We start from the raw sequence: 15,409 nt of genomic DNA, 5'->3' as shown, positions 1-15,409 counted from the left end.
TATCTTCTAGTGTGAATTTGTCTTGTTTGAGACTTACTTGTGCAAAAACCCTCATGCCTTTTGAAGGGGGCTTGTAGAATATTCCCACTTTTTATGGAATATTTTCCATTAGTTATCGTAAATGAAAAATAACTCAGTTAATAATATTCACTCAAGATTTGAGGCACTGATGATGTGATAGTGTACACAAATCTTAAGAAATTACATCCTTATGGAATAAGAAACACTCCCTAATAGTCAAATTCCACCCCTGACTCTTGGCTTACAGATAGTATATCGGCTACTGCACTAACAAGAAGCTAGAACTAAATGCTTCTCATATCAGACACCATATAAGTGATTTCATGGTCTGAAAGTATCAGAGTGGAAGTGAGCTACCAGAAACACTTGTACCAGCAGCCATATAAACTTCGGGCAGTATCCAATCTAGAGTGCAAAATAAAACCTCTGCCATGCCTCCTCCAGATTGATAAGCAAATCTCTTAGAGCTAAAGCTTGATTTCTCCTTACGACATATCCTTCACACATCTATCACATCGACAATTGAAGCCACAGTAAATGAAAGACGTTATTTAAATGGTGGCTTGTAGAAGTGTCGCCTAAAGACACATGAAATCATTAATATAATCATGTGAAATTCTCCTTCATGGACACTTCAAAAAGGTTTTGTCTCCTAAAAACCATGATAAAGAGATGTAAACAAAGGCAGTAAAACATCCCTTGTGAACGAACTGGACGTGTGGGTTAGGGCACAATAGAGGCATGGGGCAGCCTTCTGGTTTTCAGGCACTGAGTATGCAGACGTGATGTGAGGCTCTTTCTGGTTCTTTTTTTTTTCTTTTAATATCCTTTCATTTGATTTGGTGAGACTTTCTTGGGCATATTATGAACAACTTAGTGCTTGGGTCCCTGGGAACATAGTTGTCAGGAGACTAAAAGTGTACTTATAAAATCCAAGAAACTTGACAAGATGAGGAACTAGCAAAGGCTTCTGGCTCACTCCTATAAAATGCACCTCTGAGAACTCATGGAGGGGAAATACGTATTTCAACCATGGTTGATGAACTTTTTTCCTCTCATACCCACTAACAGAATTTTGAACTATGATTTACCCTCTCAAATATTTTAAGTTGATGGCTTAAATTTATCTTTATGAGTTTACACAGTTGTAGGGGTTTAATTCTTAAAATATCATGAATATTTATAATAAAACTGTTATCATGCTTTTAAATGGAATTCAGTGGATTCTAAATGCCATTTATTTGGGAGCTCAGTATGCAGTAAAGGGGACACAATGAATTATGGGTAAAGTAAGATTGTTTTTGTTTTTTTGTTGTTTTTCTTTTTAAGTTTATTTATTTATTTTTGAGAGAAAGAGAAAGAGTGAGTGGGGGAGAGGCAGGGAGAGAGAGAGGGAGAGAGAGAGAGAGAGAGAGAGAGAGAGAGAGAGAGAGAGAGCATCCCAACCAGGCTCCACACTACAAGCATGGAGTTTTGACGTGAGGCTTGATTCCCTGAACTGTGAGATCATGACCTGAGCCAAAACCAGGAGTCAGACCCTTAACTGACTGAGCCACCCCTGCACCCCTTGTTTGTTTGTTTTTGTTATTTCTTAATGTGGATCACTTCACAAATTTGCGTGTGATCCTTGCACAGGGGTTGTGCAAATCTTCGTATCATTCCAATTTTAGTATATGTGCACTGAGGCATGGACAAGGAAGATTGTTTAGTAGATGATGTTACGAAAATAAGCTCATTATATGTGGGGGTCGGGGGATGGAAATAGCTGATTTCCTCTCTAGCACCATATATAATGTGGGACTCTGGATAAATTAATGACCTAAATGTAATGAAAGGTAATACTATAAAGTGACTAGAAGAACAGGAATTTGCTATGGACTGAATATTTGTGTCCCCTTAAGATCCATATGTTGAAGCATAATCCCCAAAGTGATGGTATTTGGTGGTGGGATCTTTGGGAGATAGGTCATGACAATGGAACCCTCAGGAAAGGACTTAGTGCCCTTATAAAAGAGATCTTAGAGAGCTCGATTTCTTTCCACCATGTGTGGATACAAAAAGAAGACAGTACTCTACAACCCTGATTTCAGACTTCCAGTCTCCAGAACTGGGAGAAAAAAAGTTCTGTTGTTTATAAGCCACCAAGTCTACTATGTTTTGTTATAATGCTCCAAATTGACCAAGACAGTGTGTGTGTGTGTTTGAGAGAAACAGACTGTGAGCAGTGAAGAGAGGCAGGGAGAGAAAAAGAGAGAATTTTAAGCAGGATCCATGCCCAGCACTGAATCCAAAGCAGGGCTCAGTCTTACAACCATGAGATCATGACCTGATCTGAAATCAAGAGTCAGATACTTACCCAACTGAGGCACTCAGGTGCCCCAAGACAGAATTTTTAAACAAAACTCCAAGAGTGCCAAATAAAAGGCAAAAGTTTGGTGAATTTAAGTATATTTAATAAAATTAAGGCTTTCTCCTTAAACAAAGATACCATGGGGGCACCTGGGTGGCTCAGTTGGTTAAGCGTCCAACTTCGGCTCAGGTGATGATCTTGTGGTTCAGGAAGTCAGACCCCATGTCATGCTCTGTGCTCCCAGACTCATGCTCTGTCTCTGTCTCTTAAAAATAAACATTAAGGGGCGCCTGGGTGGCTCAATCAGTTAAGCATCTGACTTTGACTCGGGTCATGATCTCACAGTTTGTGAGTTCGAGCCCCACGTCTGGCTCTGTGCTGACAGCTCAGAGCCTGGAGCCTGCTTGACATTCTGTGTCTCCCTCTCTCTCTTCCCCTCCCCCACTTGCGCTCTGTCTCTCTCTCTCCCTCTTTCACAGAAATAAACATTAAAAATAAAAAAATAAATAAATAAAATAAACATTAAAAAATTTTTTTAAAGATACCATGGACAATATTAACATAAATGTGATAGAATGAGAGAAGATACCTGCAATGTGTAAAACAAAGAGGAATATATAGATTATTCAAAGAACTCTTCCAAATCAATAAGAATGTAAAGCAGTAACCTAAATGAAAGATTGGAAAGGATATGAACTGGCATTCTACAGAAGTAGAAACCCACAAGGCTAATAAGACTGAATCAAAAAAATGAAAATTAAAAAAAACACTGACATACTTTTGGGGTATCTGGGTGGCTCAGTCAGCTAAACAGCTAACTCTTGATCTCGGCTCAGGTCATGATCTCACGGTTTGTGAGTTCGAGCCCTCATCGAGCTCTGTACTGACTACATGGAGCCTTCTTGGGATTCTGTCTCTCCCTTTTTCTCTGCTCCTCCCCAACTCACAAGCTATCTCAAATAAATTTTAAAAAATGGACATATTTTTAGTCCATTAGACTGAGGAAACACACAGAGCTTGATCATAGCAGATGTTTATGGGAATGTGGGGAGAAGGGAATCCTCATGCCCTGCTGGTGGTATCCAGCCCAGTGACTCATTTTCTGGAAAGCAAACTGCTGGCATTTAGTCAAAGTATGGTAGATATACACATACTTGGAGACCCAGTCATTTTGCTGAGTATCTCAAAGAGAGTTACACCAAGGTGCAGGAATGGGTGTATGCAAAGATATTTACTGCAGTTATTATTTTATTTTTTGCTGTGGGAGGAATTTGGATGCAATGGTGGCCATTACTTAGCAAGTGCTTAGGTAAATGTGGTGGGTGTGGCAGATAGAATGGACTAAATCCGCATACAGCAAAATACTGAGTGAAAATAGAAAAAGGATGAAATCTATAATCCAAGACCGCTTACATAAGTTTAAAGGTCTATGTACACAAAAAGACAGTTTACAGGACATATGGATATAGGGGATACATGTTAAATCCATTACAGTGGTTATCTTTGGGGGAAGGAGAATGGGAGAGCAAATTGGGGCTAATTGGGAATAAATAACTATATGTAAAATAAAAAAAGAGCTTTAGAAACACTAATAATTACAATGTACCACAAATTGAAAATTATGATCAATACCATACTTTCCACTTGAGATTCTACTAACAAGAATTGGAGGGAAAGGTTCTGAGGAATTTTGGACTTAAGCCTTGACAATATGATCTGTTTTAAATATTATTTTAATGTTTATTTATTTTTGAGAGACAGAGAGAGAGAGAGAGACAGAGCATGAGTGGAGGAGGGGCAGAGAGAGAAAGATGGAGACACAGAATGCAAAGCAGGCTCCAGACTGAGCTGTCAGCACAGAGCCCAATGCAGGACTGGAACTCACGAACTGGGAGTTCATGACCTGAGCTGAAGTCAGACACCCAACTGACTTTGAATTGTGTTGCCCCACTGGGTTTGTGTCTCACTGCAGACCATTGTGTACTGGGTCTTTTAAAATGAACATAAAAAATTAGACTTATCAATGAATTTCAATACAAATGTAATTCTAATACTGTCATTAGTTCTTTTAGCTTTAATTCTTTGAGGTAGAAAATATGGCAGAGTGGGAAGAATGGACTTCAAAGTCAGATACCCCCTAGGTTTGAATACCATTCTGCCATTGATACCAGCATCACCATGGGAAGAAAGTCTGTCTGCATCTTATTTTGTTATCTGATGATGGTTGGCATGGATCCAGGGCTGAGGATACCTATCTTGTAGAATTGTGAGGATCAGTGATAATGTTTATACAGTATTTGGTCATCAATGAATGGCATAAGTTTAACTGCTGTTGCTGCTGTTGTTGTTAGCATAGATTATTCTATGAGACGCAGAAATGTGCCAGCAGTACACTGGTCTGCTTTGTTACATTTATTGTGTGTTTTAAACAGTAATTAAAGCATTAGAAAATAAACTATTTGAACCCAATCAAAGGGAAATTCCCTTAATTCAATATGACATGCTTTTGTGGTGCACCTGCTATGGCTTAAGCACAATGTTAGGGACTGGAGTGGGGGTAGACAGGTGAGGAGGGAACTAACGGGAAATAACCATAGTCTGGGTTTATCTTTGTCTCAGACTAGGGACAGTGACAGACACACAGGGTAACAAATGCGATGCAAAATGGACTCTGATTATAAATATTTCCAGCTCTTCTTTCTTTTGCTCTTTCTCTGATTTTCTCCAAAGTGTTTTACTGTGGGTGGTGGTAAGGCTGCTGTAGGCAAATAGCTCCCTCTCTAAACAAAGACTCTATTAACGCCTCTTCTATGCTAGTTACTGAGCTGGATGTGGTGATGAATAACCATTATACTGCTTACCAGGAGCGGATATGAGACATCATGTTCAAAAGTCACAGTGGTGATTTGGGTGCCATATTCTGAACTAACTGAAGAAACTTGCATGTTTTGAGTATTGAGAGTTGGAGGAAATGTGTTCCTTTATGGCATCACTGAATCGGGGCGGGGGGAGATCCTGTCTAGTATTTTGTATGTGAATTTAGAGAGGAAGTGTCCATTTCTCTGAGAATTTATGGCAGCTGCAATCCTCTCTGCTTAACATTGAAGTTGGTAGTCTTGGTTGGTTTTCTCAGTCTCAGACTCTCTATGTATTTCATTCCATCTCAATTTCTATCTTTTTTTTTTTTCTTGAGATAGAGTGAGCAAGAGATAACATCCAAGCAGAGGAGAAAGCAGAGGGAGAGGGAGAGAGAATCTTAAGCAGGCTTCATGCCCATTGTGGAGCCCTATGTGGGGCTCAATCTCACAACTGTGTGATCATAAGTTGAGCTGAAATGAACCAAGCTGGGTGGCCTAATTGACTGAGCCACCCAGTTGCCCTTCAATTTCTATCTTTTAATCTGTCTTTCCTTATCCTTATATGACTTCCTTCTGCTTAAGGACATTTATAAAGTATGAAAACGCTTCAGAAAAAAAATGTGGTGAATAAAAATAGTGAATACTTACCATTGTAATTTACAAAACATATTCATGCTCATTATCCCATTTGGACTTCACATTTGTCTTTTAGGTTGGTTGCATCATGTTTCAGGGGTCACAACATGCATCAAAATTTGGACTTGAATTCCAAATCCACTCTTGCAGCTATTTCTACTTTTCCATGACTCTTAAGATGGGGGGAGGATGCCCAGTTTACATTTTTACTTATGAATATTCATTAAGTTATCAAAGTAAACATAGGTTTAGTAAACTATTGAAAACTCCAGCAACTATTGAAGTTCAAATTTCTTTTTGCCTTTCCATTTCTCCTTTCTCTGTTATATGGTATTTTTCCTCCTACGCTAAACCCGTCACAATGTGCATTCTGTCCACTCTCTTCTGCCTTCTTTGGGCCTGACTCCATTAAGAATGTCTCCTTTCTCTTTTGTACATTCAGCCTTCTCCACTAGCTACTTCTTTGTCATCAAGCACAAACACTTTCTTCCCTAAATAGGAAAGACTTTTTGACCTACATGCATCCTCATCTCTGTCCTTTATTCCTCTAACAGTCTAAGCTTCTTGAAATAAAGAACTCAAAGTTCTCAGAATTATCTAGTCCTGTTTTCTGAGCTTTTGTCTTTCTTTTCTCTTCAAATCATTGCAGACTGGTTTCTTTTCTCACCAGTCTACCAAAACCACTCCCTGTACGTTTGGCAGGCTATTAACCTGGTTGGTCCAAGTTTACCTGCCTTAACTAGGGTCTACTGCGTCAGGCGACATGATCATTACTGCTCTTATGACTCACCTATGTAGATGACATGTAGGTTGACAGGGTCAAAACTTTGCATTTTTTTAGTGTCTCTGACTCTGGTGCCCTAATTCTACAGGAAGTCTTCTAAACAAAATGAAATAGGACCCCTAACAAAGCCAAATCAACAAAATAATGACTCTTGCAGAGGAAAGATTCTAGTTGCCTAATGTTATTATCAAGCTCTTTAGGTGACCTCGATCAAATAACATTTCCGTTTTAAAAAAATTTTTTTTATTAATGTTTATTTTTGAGAGAGAGAGACAGAACATGAGCCAGGGAGGGGTAGAGAGAGAAGGAGAGAGGGAGGAACCAAATCTGAAGTAGGCTTCAGGCTCTGAGCTGCCAGCAGAAAGCCCAACACGGGGCTTGAACTCATGAACTGTGAGATCATGACCTGAGCCGAAATCAGACGCTTAACAGACTGAGCTACCCAGACACCCCTAAATAACATTTCCTATTTGAATTTTCGTTTCCTTCGTACCCAAACCTAGTCTACTTCACAGCATTGTTGTGAGGACTAAAGCACTGGATGTGTGTGAAAATATTCGGTAACCTCTAAAGTATGGCATACTCTTGTATTTGGAGTCCCAGCTTGTGTACCCTAAGGCAGTGCCCAGCAGTGGTTTGAGTAGTTCTCTGGACTTGAACGATGAACTGTGGCAATGACCTGTTGGAAGGCTGCATGGTAACCTGGGGGGTCTCTTGAGCAAAAACACACCGAAATGGAAGAAAGAAACAGGTATAACAAACTTGATGTACTGCATTAGCCTTAGTCATTGGAGGAGTGGTTTTAAGGACAGTTTGGAAGCTGTTACTCAGTACTTCTCTGCTCTAGTTGCCTTTGGGTGGATGTTGGAGTCCGAGGCAGAGAGGTTACTGTAGCTATACATGCAAAGGGCTGTTTCACTACTCAGATTTGGGTCCTCTCTAGCAGAATATAACATGGAGAACTTGTGCATTCTCTCCCATTCACCACAATTTTGATCACATAAGGGTTGTAGTACACCAGTTGCGGAGCCCAGCAGGTGGGAGTGGGAGTGTTTGAGAGAGACAGGTGCCTGGCACAAGGCTGAGAGCTCTAGTGGGAGATTGCCAGGTCCAGCAGGGCAGTGACAGGGCCCGTCAGAGGCAGTGGTGCTCAGGGAACTTGGCAAAAGTGGAGAGCAAATGCTGGTGGTATCCGAAGCTACCCGGACTGGTTCCTGGGGAAAATGTGAGATCCCCTTTGAGAATTCCCAGAAATACTTGAAAATGTGAGGATCTGGACCAGAGGCTGAGATCCTTCTGGAATGGCTAGGGTAAGAGGATAAGAAATTTGGGTTGGTATTGTGAATGCCACTCTGCTGGTCCTGACAATCTGCTGAAACTTGGAGAAAATTGAGTTACAGATGCAAGCTACCATTTTATGATCAATCAGCCCTTTTCTATTTCTGCATGTATATTTTTATTTACCATACAAATACAGGGAGCATCGTTCATATCGTAATCTATGGTAATGACATCCCTTTGAATCATGCAGCCCTGAAGGTAGCCTAGCCTCCCTAGGTAATTGGATTTTTCTCTACTCCCTTGTTGCTACTTAGACCTTACCTTCTTTTGGGCATGTACTATAATCATGAATATTTTATGTCAAATTCATCTCCAAAGAGGGATATCTTGGGAGAAGTGTATTTAAAATTATGTAATAAACATTCAGCCTGCCGTAGTCACATTTATAGCTTGAATGAAATCCCAACCTCCCGAGGTTTAGAATGTCAATAAATGACAATAAGGCTCCCTGGCCCCTTCTTCCTCAGCGCTTTACCAAAGGGCAAAATTAAGAAGGCAGCTCTTCGTGATATTTTAGGGTCCATGTGGAGCCCTCGCCCTCTGCCCAAGTAAATCAAGTGAATGGGATGCAGTCACTTCTATTTTCATCTCTTGATTTAGCCACATTAAAGACACCACTGTCAGCTAGGGTTGGAAAGTATCATTGAATGCAATTCCCTAGCTATGAACCCTATGCAGCCTTCCTTCTGATTCCTACCATAACTAAATAATTGGTTGGACAAAGCACTTGGGATTGCAAGTTAATAAAATTCAGATGAATCTAGGATATATCTCAAGAAGCAAGTCCACCTTACACAGAAATTAGCAGCCTCCATGTAGTGGTACAGAAATTGATCTTATAAATGACTATCAGAGCAGTAATATGAAGTTGTAAGGCAGGCCACTTTCTGCCAACTAAAATGGAAAAAAAAAGTAAAAACAACCGTCTACAACACAGTGATTCCTATTGAATTCCTCTTTATGTGTTACTTAAAATACAACTTGGAATTGTCTTCCAGTTTAAAGGAAACATTTTTGGGGGTGCCTGGGTGGCTCAGTCAGTTAAGCCTCCAACTCCAGCTCAGGTCATGATCTCATGGTTCATGAGTTTGAGCCCCGCATGGGGCTCCATGCTGACAGCTCAGAGCCTGGAGCCTGCTTTGGATGCTATGTCTCCCTTTCTTCTGCCCTACCCCTGCTTGCACTCTGTCTCTGTCTCTCCTCAAAATAAAAATAATCATTAAAATTAAATAAATAAATAAATAAATAAATAAATAAATAAATAAAGGAAACATCTTTTGTTGTGGTGGGCCTCTGAGAAAATGCATATCTACCTACCTAGACGTGTGGGCAGCCAGACTTGACCAAAAAATGTCAAAAGGAATTTACATGTAAATTCAGAACTTTGAATAAATATCTCAAAAGGCCATCTGGGTTTATTTGTGAAAGAAAATTTCAAAATGGGGACATCCGAATTATGTGTAGGAATGGCTCTGAGAAATATATAACCCCTCTCAATAGCTAATTATGCTGGCAGTCCTGAAGAAAATGTAAGTCCTATCTTTTCATCTGTGGTAAATAATCACATACTGAGTATATGCGGTAACCGTTTGTCAAGTCTTTCTAGAATAATATTTTTAGAAATTTCTGAGTGCCATAGTTAGCTAATTTTCATTAATAAAACATGAACCAAGGGGAAATTTTACCACACAAACTAGAACATTTTTTTCTGGTCTGCATATCTTCTTGAAGAATATCATCATTCTTAATTTAATATTTCAGAACCTACTCAGGATATGTGATGGTAATATTAAAGCAGCACGTCATTTATTACTAATTACCTTTACTAGTTGGCAAATTTACTGAGTTTCTAGGAACTTAAGTCAGTCCCTCTAATGCTCTAATAAGTAAGTTGGGGTTCTGCTACTTCCTCTCTCCTGAAGGGGCTTTATGAAATTAACAAATGCCTGCTCTCCGATTCAGTACTTTGCAGAATTTCTCCCTTGCTTGGTCAGAAGATAGATGGTTTTAGTACATCCTTAGTACCTCGTGAGATGACAACTTTTCTGGGACACAGTTTTTAATTCTGTAAACGAAGACTAATAATAGCTGCCTAACTTAGAGTATTTTTTAGGGCCTCACAATCAATGCAGATGAAAAGACAGTACTTCTAAAACAAAGCATAACAGAGCTTTGAATTTATAATGCAATAGTTATTATTAACATATTGGCCAATGAGTGAAATTAACAGATCACTTTCAATATAAAGCATCTACTTTTTTTAAGCCTTATGAAATCGAAGAGGAGACACATAGATCTGCATTCTGGCCCCCACCATCTCATAGGGTCATTAGGAGGGTTACATGAGAAACTACTATACTGTAAACATAGTGCATTATTGCTATTGTCTTGTTCCATATATATTTTATGAACTGTTTGTTTGCAGCTTCAAGGATGTTTACTCCTTTTCCTTTTAACAAAATTTCTACAAAATTAATTTATGGGAAATGCCAGAAACTTTCTGTTCCTTCGCTTTTCTGAGAACAGTGACCATTGAACACAAACCAAATCAACCCTATTTTTCCTTCTTCCTATGCCAAGTCCCAACTGTTGAGTAATTTACACACTGTTCTCTATTGTCTAAGCCACTGTCATGAATCAGTCCATTTCTTGTGAAGAGGTGGATTTCACCAGTAGGTTATCCGTGTGCTCAGAACCAAAACACATAGATTCAACATGCATTGAGAAAGAGAAAGAATGGGCAAGATTTCATTGTTTTATATTTTTAAGACCCTATGTTTTTGTATAGAATATAGTAATTTTGGGGGGTGCCTTGGTGGCTCAGACAGTTAAGTGTCAGACTCTTGGTTTTGGCTCAGGTCATGATCTCATGAGGATGTGGGATCAAGGCCCACATCTAACTGCGCTGACAGCTCGGAGCTGGCTTTGGGATTCTGTCTCTCCCTCTCTCTCTGCCCCTCCCCCTCAAGTAAACAAACAAATATTTAAAAATGACTACAGTATTTTTGTATTACAAATTATATAAATGGTATTATGATAAGTATTATGGATTTGGAAGTTTTCACTCAGAGCTGTTTCTAAAATCTACCCAAATGGCTCTAAGAAAACCTAACTGACTGCTTTTACTGCTGCAGCATATTCCATAGTACATATCCACGTTTTTTTTAAGTTCACTCTCTTGGTGATAAACACCTTGGTGGCCTCCAACTTTCAGTACCACAAACAACTCTGTGGCAAATATCCTTGTACATGCATTTTTATTTTTTAATTAAAATGTTTTTTATTTATTTTATTTATTTTAGAGTGAGAGCATGTAAGTGGAGGGGAGGAGCAGAGGGAGAGAGAGAAAAATCTTAAGCAGTCTCCACACACTGCATGGAGCCCAATGCGGGGCTCAATCCTATGACCCTAGGATCACAACCTGAGCGGGAAAACAAGAGTTCGACGCTCAACTGACTGAGCCACTCAGGCGTCTCGTGTACATACCTTTTTATGGGCCTGCAACGTGAGTTTCTTTAGAGTAATATTCCAGGAGTGGGAGTGTGGATCATGTGGTGTTTATATACTTAATTTCACTAAGTACTGCTGGATTGCCACCAGAGTGGCTACACAAGAGCACACTGATGTACATGCGAGGACATGGTACCTGCCAACATTTCGTGTCAGATTTTCATACTGTTTACAATAGTATGGAGGTCAAATGACAGTTCCTTGTTTAATTTGCGTTTCTTTGATTATTGGTGTTGTATATTCAGTTTTCCATTTCTCTAGATTGACTATCCATATTTTTGTCCAATGTTCCTATCAGTATCTCAGATTTTGTTTTGCTGTTAATTGGAATATCTTGTATAGTCTAGATATTAATCCTTTATCAGATTTTGACAATGAACATTTCATCTCCTAATAATCTCTTACCCATTTGTTAACTTTGTGCATCTTTTGCTGAACAGAAACTCCTGTTTTGAGCCATTTTATCAAACAAATGCATCACTAGATAATATTCAAAACATACAAAATAATTTGTTATGCTTATGTAAATCACAACATGTGACAATAACATGAACACCCATGAATTCACCACCCACTTTAAGAACAGGAAATTTCCAATGGTGTTTAATGTATTTTTGTCCTCCACACCAGTTCTACCCCATAGCAACCCCTTACCATAGGTAACTGGTTTTTTGTTTTAATTTTTTTTAATGTTTATTTATTTTTGAGAGAGAGAGAGAGAAGGTGAGTAGGAGAGGCCAGAGAGTGAGAGAGACATAACATCCAAAGCAGGCTCTAGGCTCTGAGCTGTCAGCACAGAGCCTGACATGGGGTTCGAACCCATGAACTGTGAGATCATGACCTGAGCCGAAGTCGGACGCTGAACCACCTGAGCCACCCAGGGGCCCCCAAAGGTAACTGTTATTTAAAAAAAATTTTTTTGTATTCTCCTGCATGCTCAATTTTAACAAGTTTCTTTGTTTATTTAGAGAGAGAGAAAATGCAAAAGTGGGGGAGAGGGAAAGAAGGAGAAGGGGGAGAATCTCAAGCAGGCTCCATACTCAGCTTGGAGACTGGCGCAGGGCTTGATCCCAGGACCTGAGCTGAAATCAAGAGTCAGACACTCAGCTGACTGACCTACCCAGGCACCCATGACCAGTTTTTAAATACATCCCTAAACAATGTATTGTTAACTTTTTTCTGTTTTAAAACATAATAAACAGCTATCAATCTGTGTGTATTCTTCTAACTGCTTTTCGTTCTACATCATGTTCCTAATATTCATCCATGTGAACATCTGCACCTGTGGCTCATGTATTTTCACTGCTGTGCAGTATTTAATTCTGAATATTTACCACAATTTATAATGTCTTCTGGTAATGGATATTCAGGTCACTTCTAGTTTCCTCTTTGTGTTGCTGGGGAAGAAGGTAGGGAAAATGTACAATGCTCCTATGAACATATCTTATCTTATATATGTAAGACTTTCTCTAGGCTATATCCTTATGAACTGAATTACTAGATTGTTGGAATTAAGCCAATATAATTTTAAAGATAATTCCAGAATGCTTTTTTGTGTGATTATACCAGTGTCTTCTACTGTCAACAGTGTCTGTGAGTTGATTCACACTCCTCACTAGAACTTGGAACTGTCTAAACTTTTTCTCAATCTAATATGAAATGTCTTGTTGTGGTTTTATATTTGTATGTCCACAATTCCTAATTATGTTGAACATAATTGAATAGGTCACAAACAATCCGAGTGTTCTCTTATGTAACGTGTCTCCACATTTTTGTTTATTTGTAACTGAGTTGTCATTTTTATTAATTTTCTCAACTTTGAAGATACTCTAGCCACTAACTTTTTGCTGGTTATATGTGTAGCAAATATATTATTCCAATTGTGATTTTTCTTTTCAGTTGTTTTATGTTTTTTTGAAAACATAAATTCTAAATTTAAAAAAATTTTTAAAGTTTTTTAGCATTTATTTATTTTTGAGAGAGACTGAGAGAGAGAAAGAGAGAGAGTGAGAGAGTGCAAGTGGGACAGGGACAGAGTAGAGGGAGACACAGATTCAAAGCAGATTCCAGGCTCTGAGCTAGCTGTCAGCACAGAGCCTGATGTGGGATTAGAACTCAGGAACAATCACAATGTGAGACTCAAACCCACAAGCCTTGAGATCATGACCTAAGCTGAAGTCAGACGCTTAACCCACTTAGCCACTCAGGCACCCCCATAAGTTCTAAATTTCAATGTAATTTAATTTAGCAAGCTTTCCTTTGTGAATACTGTTTTCTGCCTACTTTTAGAAAAATTTCCATACCTAATTTTTAAATGAATTACATACTTAATTCAAAGATAGAGTTTCACATTTCAGATTTAGGTATTTCATATATCTTAAGTGGATTTTTATGTGTGGTTTGAGGTAGAGATCCATTTACATTTCCTTAATAGGGATAAACAGCTAGCTGTTCCAGCAAAGCATATTGTATTTATTTTTGTGGTTTTCCCACTGATCTACAATGTCACCTTTGTCATCTATCAACTTTTTATGTATGTTTGGGCCTATGTTTGGACTCCCCCCTCCCCCCACCCTCCACCTCTGTGTTGCAGGCAGGCAGCCCCAGTTAACCACAAGCGTGTGTTCTGGCACTGCATTCTGGTCCCTGGCACTGGATTTTGTGTTTTGTATTTCAGCTAAATATTATCACTGCACCAATATCATTCATTTACTCATTCATCCCTTCAACCAATACTATGCATCTGCTACGTGCCAAGCACTTTTCTAGACCATCAGATTCTATCAATGAACACAAGAGAAAAGTACCTGCCCACCTAGCACTTCTAGTCTAGTGGAGGAGAGCATCAATAAAGTTATAAATCATCCAAGTGTATAAACATATCAAATGTCGACATACAATACAGCAGACAGAGGACAGTGAGTGTCAGTTGGCTTGAGGATGGCCATTTAGATAAGAGTCTAGGAAAGGCTCACTGAGCTCAGTGGAGACTGAAAAAAGATGACAAGATGAGTCACACAGATACCTGAGAACACAAAATACCAGGATGGGACAGCAAGTGCCAAAGTGTGAAGGTGGTGACCGTGCAAAGAGCTGGTAAAGCACCAACGGGAGAGAGATTCAGAGAGATTGCGGTGGGACCAGAACAGTAATTATACCCTACTGCTTTAATTATTAAAACATAGAGGCACCGGGGTGGCTCAGTTGGTTAAGCATCTGACTTCAGCTCAGGTCCTGATCTCACGGTCTGTGAGCTTGAGCCCCATGTCAGGCTCTGTGCTGACAGCTCAGAGCCTGGAGCCTGCTTCAGATTCTGTGTCTCCCTCTCTCTCTGCCCCTCCCCCACTATGCTCTGTCTGTCTGTCTGTCTGTCTCTCTCTCTCTCTCCCTCTCAAAAATAAGTAAACATTAAAAAAAGTCTAAATATTATAAAAATCTTGGTATTTTGTAGATCAAGACCACCCACCTCATCCTTCTGCAGGCGTGTCTGGGTGACTTGGCACTCCTTGTAGCGCTGTTTCTCTAAAGAAAATTTAGAATCCATTTACCAAGTTCTTATAAACGCCTGTGAAATTTCACTGGCATTATACTGAATCTTCATGTGAGTTTGGGAAAATGTGCTATTGTTCTGTCCTTCTGATAGTGAGAAACAAGGCATTCTTTCAGTTACTTATGTCTTTTTGTGTGTGTTTCAGAATGCTTCTCTAGTTTACTTGTGCAAGTCATGTACATACATCGTTCATGGAAAAACCTGCACACGGAGGCCTATTTCCCACTTCCCTCACCCCCTGGTCTACACTGTTTTCACTATCTTGCTCTTCTGTCCATCCCTCATGCACTTGAAGCACATCCGTACCTCAGTATGTTTGCCCTTGCTGTCTCCTCTCTCTCCAGATCACACCCTCACCA

At 39.4% G+C, this 15,409-nt stretch overlaps 1 non-coding gene across 1 annotated transcript; it reads right to left on the bottom strand.

The window, feature by feature from the left end:
• Positions 1 to 1,611: 1,611 nt before the first annotated feature.
• Positions 1,612 to 1,714, bottom strand: LOC115284486. The gene has a single exon (XR_003905237.1). It is a non-coding gene; the product is annotated as a U6 spliceosomal RNA (small nuclear RNA).
• Between the last annotated feature and the right edge of the window lie 13,695 nt (positions 1,715 to 15,409).

Source organism: Suricata suricatta, chromosome X, assembly GCF_006229205.1.
Source record: "Suricata suricatta isolate VVHF042 chromosome X, meerkat_22Aug2017_6uvM2_HiC, whole genome shotgun sequence".
NCBI classification, from domain to species: Eukaryota; Metazoa; Chordata; class Mammalia; order Carnivora; family Herpestidae; genus Suricata; species Suricata suricatta.
This window is presented reverse-complemented; position numbering and strand designations above follow the sequence as displayed.